Source organism: Chrysochloris asiatica, unplaced genomic scaffold, assembly GCF_000296735.1.
Source record: "Chrysochloris asiatica unplaced genomic scaffold, ChrAsi1.0 scaffold00205, whole genome shotgun sequence".
Classification (NCBI taxonomy): Eukaryota; Metazoa; Chordata; class Mammalia; order Afrosoricida; family Chrysochloridae; genus Chrysochloris; species Chrysochloris asiatica.
The window spans coordinates 53,853-62,098 of NW_006408723.1; positions in this window are offsets into that span (position 1 = coordinate 53,853).

The window sequence follows — 8,246 nt, forward strand, 5'->3', positions numbered from 1 at the left end:
CTGCTTTCAGCCAAGATCCGTCGAACATCAACAATGATATCTCTCATTCCACAGCCTCTTCTGAATCCAGCTTGAACCTCTGGAAGTTCTCAGTCAATGTATGATTGTAGCCATTTCTGTATTACCTTTAGCAAAACTTTACTCGCTTGAGATATCAAAGAGATTGATGATTTCCTCATTCTGTTGGGTCACCTCTCTTTGGAATGGCCACAAATATTGATCTCTTCCAATCAGGAAAAACTCAAAACAAAAATGGCAGAATGACTGGCAAGAGTAAGCAAGTTGTTCATCGGGAATCCATCAAGGAAAGCAATCAAGTTCCTTCAGGAAAAATCCCCCTTTAAGACCGAAACTTAAAGGGAACACATGAGCAGGCATGTAAGCTTGCTGATGACCATATTGGTCTACTGGGGAGTGGAAGAGGGGGAAAGTCAGCAATGTAGAAATGGGCCGAGTCCAAATATGTTCCACAGACTCCTGTTGACCTGGAAATGAGAGAGAGAAGGGGAAGGACTGGCTGCTCCAAAGTGTGATGAGACCTGGAGACACCTGAGCCTATGGACAAGGACATAGCCACAAAGGGCTATAGCTGAGAGTGAAGCATCCAGCTGATATAAAAAGTGAGAGGAGGCACACAAGAACAACCAAAGTTGCAGATAGTACCCATTTGACCTAGCCTCGATGGCTTGATAATCAGAACTCAACTAGAGGAAGATTAAAAAGAAGAAGAACAAAACAATTTTTGATAAAGGAAACGGTAAATTGTTGCAATTTGATGAACTTGATCTATTCTCATGGAGGTAATAACTCTAAATACCAACAGAGAGGGAAGGAGTCTTCACATCAAGTATCAATGTTATCCCTTCTGAACACAGGATAGATAGGGATCTGCAACTTGGACATTGGCTACCTAAAATGAAGAGACAATAAAGGCATGAAGTGACTGGCTTACAAGATTTCAAGGGAGAATTTAGTTTAATAGTGTGTGGGGAAAAAAGAATCCCCACTGAGTAGATTTCATCTTGTCTAGAAGGGTCTGGTGAAAAGAGATGGGTATAATATTCTTACGATTCAATAGTGTGTAATTGTTACCTTGACTAATTGTGACTGTCACAATTATAAATGTAGAAGTTTTATAACAAAAACAATGGAGTAATTAATCTTACAGTCCAGAAACACAGGACTCAGTGACCATCAAGGGAGAAGAGCGCAAGCGGAATGTAAGACCTTATCCAGAGATAAGGTGATACCAGAGATGGAGGCAGAGATGGGGACATGGAGAGAGAGAGCAGCTGAGGACTCTAGATTCAAGGGAAGAGATGGACTAAGAGTTGGCAGCCAGAAGGCAGACTTTTAGAATGTACCCTTTGGTGGTGTAAATTATTATATATACCTGAATGCTTTAAAAAAAAAATTTAAAAAGTAAAAGAGCTAAAGTGAATAGAGAGAAATACTGTTAACTGATAGTACATGGAGGGGATTATAATCATTGTAATGAAACAAGGTGTATGATTTGTTGAATGTAAAACTGATGATCTGCCCTGTAAACTTTCACTCAATCTGCAATAAAAACCTTAAAAAAAGAAAAGAAAGTGAAGCAGCACTGGAGGCACTCACTCATCTATGCCAAGAAATTTGGAAGACAACTATCTGGCCGACTGATTGGAAGAGATCCATATTTTTGCTCATTCCAAAGAGAGGTGACCCAATGGAATATGGAAATCATCAGACAATATCTTTGATAGCCAATGTGAGTACAGTTTTACTAAAGGCAGAAATGGTTGCAAGTATATATTGACAGAGAACTTCTAGAGGTTCAAGCCAGATTGAGAAGAGGACGTGGAATAAAGGATATCATTGTTGATGTCAGATGGGTCTTGGCTGAAAGCAGAGAATATCAGAAAGATGTTTACCTGTGCTTTATTGACTATGTAAAGGTCTTCGATTGTGTGGATCATGACAAGCTATGGACAACATTGCAAAGTATGAGTATTCCAGAACATTTAATTGTATTCATAAGGAATCTGTACATAAACCAAGAGGCAGTTGTTGGAACAGAACATGGGAACACTGAATGGTTTAAAATAAGGGAAAGTGTGTGACAGGGTTGTATTCTTTCATCACACTTATTCAATCTGTATTCTGAGCAAACAATCTGAGAAGCTGGGCTATATGAAGAAAAACGTGGCATCAGGATTGGAGGAAGATTCATTAACAACCTGCGATATGCAGATGATACAACCTTGTTTGCTGAAAGTGAAGAGGACTTAAAATACTTACTGATGAAGATCAAAGACAACAACCTTTGGAACAGATTGCATGTCAAGGTAAAGAAAACAAAAATCCTCACCACTGGACCAATAAACAACATTCTTATTTATGGAGAAAAGATTGATGTTGTCAAAGATTTCACTGTACTTGGATCAACACTCAACACTCATGGAAACATTAGCTAAGACGTATTACATTAGGCAAATCTGCTGCACAAGACCTTTTTAAAGTGTAGAAGAGCAAAGATGTCAGCTTGAGGACTAAGATACATCTGACCCAAGCCATGGTATTTTTAATAACTTCATATGCATGCCAAAGTTGGACAGTGAATAAGGAAGAACATAGAAGAATTGATGCTTTTGAGTTATGGTGTTGGAGGAGAATGTGGAAAGTGCCATGGGCTGCCAAAAGAACCAAAAGATCTATGCTGGAAGAAGTGCAGGCCAAAGTGCTCCTTGGAGGCCAGAATGGCCAAACTTCATCTCTCATACTTCAGACATAGTGTCAGGAGGGACCAGTCGCTGGAGAAGGATATCATGATTGGTAAGGTGGAGGGTCAGAGAAAAAGAGGACGACACCAGCAAGATAGATTGGTAAAGTGGCAGCATCGATGGGCTGCAGCATGCCAACAATTGTGAGGTTGGCTCAGGATTGGGCAGTGTTTTGTTCTGTTGTGCATAGGGTCACTATGAGTCAGTACCAACTCACTGACAACTAACAACAACAACCTTTGTTTATGGATTGAATGAGCTCCAAAAAAGATATCTTGAACTTCTCACCCTTGATACCTATGAATGTAACCTTATTTGCAAATAGCATCTTTGTAGATGTAATTGCAAGTTTTGTGATTCAAACCCAAAGCACCTTGGAGGAAATGTCTAGTGATCTGCTTCTGAAAAGACAGTTTTATCCTATAGAGCACAACTCTTTTGTGCAACACATGGGATCTACATGAGGTGGAATTGACTGTATGAAAACTTGTTTATTGCTTTTAAATATAACCTAGCTGATCTTGTAAAAGAAAAGAAGCAACACAGACAAGCACAAAGGGAAGGTGGCCATGGTAAGTCAGAGGCAGAGGTTGGAGGGATGCTGCCATAGTCAAGGAACAATTGGAGTTGTCAACAGATGGAAAAGACAAGGAAAGATCTTTACCAATAGCCTTCAGAAAGAGCATGGTACTGCTTTCTAAAATCAGACTTATAGCCTCCAGAGCAGAGGGAGAATAAATTTATACTGTTTTAAGCCACCCAGTCTGTGGCACTACTTTGTTACAGTAGTACTGGAAATAAATACTATGCTAACTATAAATAGTTTACCGCAATGAAATTGAAAAAGGAAAAGGAAAAAAGAAGGCAGTGTAACAATGTACCAATAAAAGTCTGATGGTTGGTTATGTGCCGTGGAGTCGGTTCTGCCTCATAGCGACTCTGTATAGGGTTTCCAAGGCTATGAATCTTTAAGGGAACAGAAAGCCTCCATCTTTCTCCCATGGAGCAGCTGGTAATTCAAACTGCTGACCTTGAGGTTAACAGCCCAATTCGTAACCATTATGCTACCAGAGCTCTTTGGTTGTTCAGACAAATGCAGCAAAGTCTGAACAGAATTGACCCAATGCCAACCAATCAGGTGACAGTGAAGAGTTGGAAGGGCATGACTTGTCCTATCCCAGTTCCCCCTGGCTCAGATCTCTAAGCCAGGATGATAGAGCTCTCACATTTGACAAGGTCAAGTCTTTGCAGCCAACTGACCTACCAACCAGGAAAGCATAAGACTTGCCAAATTCCATTCCCCCTGCTCACTCTTTCTTGGGCAGAGAACCAAGGTTCACCCAGCCAAGCATCTGTTCTGGGAGATGGGCGACATGCACTCTTTCAGAGAATGCTGAGCAATTGTTTTTTTTTTTTTTTCCTTTTTAAAAACAAGTTTTCCAAGGATAAGTAATGTGTCTTATCATTATTATTATTATTGCTTTCTGTGTTTACTACTACTAAGATTCGGTTTTCTGTGTCTTTCATGCTGGAATTTTTAAAGCATAACCATTTCATTTACCAAAAAAATATTTTAAGTTTTAAGACAGATCTCAACAACAATTGAAATTTACTAGATTTTGAAATCATAGTTCATTCAATATTGTTGAACTACAACTGTCTTTTAAAATGTTTTCTTGCAAGACAAACGACTGGTGTTCATTTCTAGAATGTTGAGTTTCTCCTCTACTAAATCATGTTTGATTACCTCATTTTATCATCTGCCAAGGAAAGGAAACTGACTTCTACTTTGACAGAGTATAGGATGTCTGACTCTCATTTCCAAAATAGCAGGGAGTCTGGCCAGTTTCCAAGCAAAGATCTTCATTTCAGCAGGAAGTAGAATCAGCATTAAAAAGTAAATTTTTCCCAAGCCCAACCAAAGAGTGCCTTTCCAAAGCTACAATAGAATAGTGCAGTTGCCTTTGGATAGAAAGGAAGCAAGCAGTCAGGCAGCAGGAAAGTGTATTTTTCAATCTGTTTGGTTTGTGTTGCCAAAAGCAGAAACTATAGGGTTATTCTGGCAACAAGAAACGTAAGTAAGTGGCTCAAGCCTTCAAGCTCCCCATGGACAGTGGGGTTTCTTATCTTCATGTTTTCTTAGCTTTGCAGCCAATGCTACTTTGAGCAATATAAATCTCATGTGTGTCCAGTAATTTAAATCACTACTGACATTTCCAGATCTAATATCTCACATAAACAAAACAATTGCCATTTGTGTATTCTAAAGGGAATGTGTACAGAGTCCTCTTGGGGAGACTTGATCTTGATTGTGCTACCCAGATGCTTTAGGTAAATATATCTAATCTTGTTCTCATTATCTTATCATCACATTGAAGGAAGGTCACAAATACACAGGAATGTTTGGGTGACCAGGGCACTCAAGTTCATTAAAGAGTCAGCTTCATTGTCTAAAACTTCATGGAAGGTAGGCTACACCCAGCTGTGCACATTGCTCCTCTTAACTTACCTAGGGTCCTACTGGAGAGACATGAGCTACAGACCAAGAGACCACTCTCTTTGCTCCATCCACACTTACCTCTCCTAGTGGAGGGCAAGTTTGCTACTGTCTCCCAGGCAGTGTCTATGGCTGGAAGCAGCATGTCATGGAGGGGCAATTGATTGTCCAGGTTCTACCACTGCCAATGGTCACATGACAATAGAGAAAGTATCCACCCTGTTGATATCACTTTTCTCTCTCTCTCTCTCTCTCTCTCTCTCTCTCTCTCTCTCTCTCTCTCTCTCACACACACACACACACACACATATATATATATTTAATGACACCAAACTGTCACTTCCAGTACTCTCTGCTTCTCATCTAGGTTCAATAATTCATTGCAATGGCCACACAGAACTCAGACTTCATACTCACAGTTATGGGGTTTATTAGGGAACTTAACAGGTTACAATTCAGAGTCAGAAATGTTCAGAGCATAGTTCTTCCAGTCAAGACAGCCTCTCTTCAGCCTTGCCCACAGATAAGACTCTCTTCCCAGGCAATGTTACAAAACTCTTTCAGGCCTGCTGATAGATGCTCAAAAGGTAAAGCATCCACTATAAGCCTCAGTCTGAAGGCACTCTGCTCTAGCTCTGCACTATGGCAAACCTGCTCAAAGTCACTTATCTTTACTTGCTTCATGGGCTGAAAAGCCCACTATTCCACTTCAAGCTCCGGCTTTTGGTTCTGCTGCTGCTGCTGCTTCCCTGCCACTCCTCCAATGTCATAGTGTTCTGGCCTAGGGTTGAGGTTCAATGTGTGGAGATCAAGATCCAAAAACATGCTCTACTCCTGGCTCTTCTTCATTGTTGATAGTGAGCTCTCCACTACCTGATTCTGATATAACTCATTTCATAGCCATGCTAGAATTCTAAGTTTTCACAATTAACCCTGTGACATTGTAGGATAAGTATTGGATTGCAAGGTCAGTTGTTCAAATTCAATAGCCAATCCATAGAAACCCTATACAGGAATGTTATAAGTTAGAACCGATTCAACAACACTTAACAAAAACAATCACTCATAATTGAATCATATAATCCATCAGTATCTTTCCCTACTTTCTCTTACCCATGCCCATCAAGTAAAAATAGTTTGGTGGGTTTTTATAAGATTATGCATCACCTTATAATAAGAAGGTAGGATCTGAAAGCCCCTTCATGTCTGACACTCTGCAATATTTAAAGATAGTTCAGGTGTCTTCATACTATAGCTGTTACAGTCCCTGGGGAACCCACAGATACCCCAAGGACTCTGTCATCTGGCCAGAGTGAAGTAAGGTATTCTCCAGAAACCTCGAAGCTCCCTATGGACAGAGAGACTTCTTGTCTACATGTTTTCTTAGCTTTGTAGCCCACATTACTCTGAGCAATATAAATCTTAAGTGTGTCTAATACTGTAAATCACTACTCATATTTCCAGATCTAACATCTCACATAATTATAAACAAACAAAACAGTTGCCATCTAGTCAATTTTGACTCATGGCAACACCATGTGTGTAAAAATAGAACTATGCTTAATAGCAATTTCAATGGCTAATTTTCCAGAAGTAGATTGACAACCCCTTCTTCGAGACACCACTGGGTGACTTTGAGCCACCAACATTTGGCTAGTAACCAAGTGATAGTAATTTGAGATTAGCTGGAGTGGCAGTCTCGTTTGACAGGGGAAGGGTCTAGAGGGAAAATGGAAAGAAGTCAGACATTGAGTCAAATTGATTTAATACAAACAATCTTCATAACTTCAAGGAATGTTTCAAGGGTTGATGTCCTCTATGCAAATTCAGGGCCATTGTGTGGATTTGGAATTGGAACTGCTTGGGCTCCAATGACAGTTTGACCCCTATGAGCTGTGGCCATGGGCAAATTGTTTGTGCCCAAGTTTCTTTATCTTTAAGATTGGAGGCAATAATATTCCCCATTTCCTAGGGTTTTTGAGAGACTAAAAAAGTTAAAATATAAAAACAACTGATGCACATTGTTGTTGTTATGTGCTGTCAAGTTGGTTCAGACCCACAGCAACCCTGTATAGGATTTCCAAGGAGCAACTGGTAAGCCTGAACTGCCAACCTTGCAGTTCAAATGGCTTTGCAGTCTGGTGCATTAACCCACAGTGCCATAACCCTTGGTAAATAGCCATTACTACTAAGAGGTCCCCACCATTTGCCTGTCAGTTTATCATGCTGTGGTTGCTTGTGAGTTGCTGTGATTCTGGAAGCTATGCCACAGGTATTTTAAATACCAGCAGGGTCACTCATGGTGGAGAGGTTTTAGATGAGCTTCCAGATGAAGACAGACTAGGAAGAAAGAGTGATGAACTACTTCCTAATATTTAGTCACTGAAAACATTATGAATAGCAGAGAAACACTGTCAGATATAGTGCCAGAAATGAGTCCCTCAGGTTGGAGGGCATTCAAAATGTGACTGGGGAAGAGTTGCCTCCTCAAAGTAGAGTTGACCATGATGATGTGAATGGAGTAAAGCCCTCGGGACCTTCATTTGCAGGTGGGGAACAACTCAAAATGAAGAGAAACAGCTGTAAACATCGATTAATAATTGGAACATGGAATGTATGAAGTATGACTATAGGAAAATTGGAAATTGTCCAGATGAAATGGAATGCATAAACATAATTACATCATACAGGAAGAAAGCAAAAAGTCATTAAGAAGACAAGAAAGAAGGAAAAGGTCAAAATTGATGTCAGAATAGACACTGAAACTTGCTCTCCAGTGTAGAGATGTTTAAAGCAAATGGAAGAAATGAGGAGGTACAAGAGCTGAACAGAAAATTTCAAAGGTCAGCATGAGAAGATAAAGTTAAATGTTACAACAAAATGTGCAAAGATCTGGAATCAGAAAACCAAAAAGGAAGAACATACTCAGCATTTCTCAAGCTGGAGGAACTGAAGAAAAAATTCAAGCCTCGACTTTCGTTATTGAA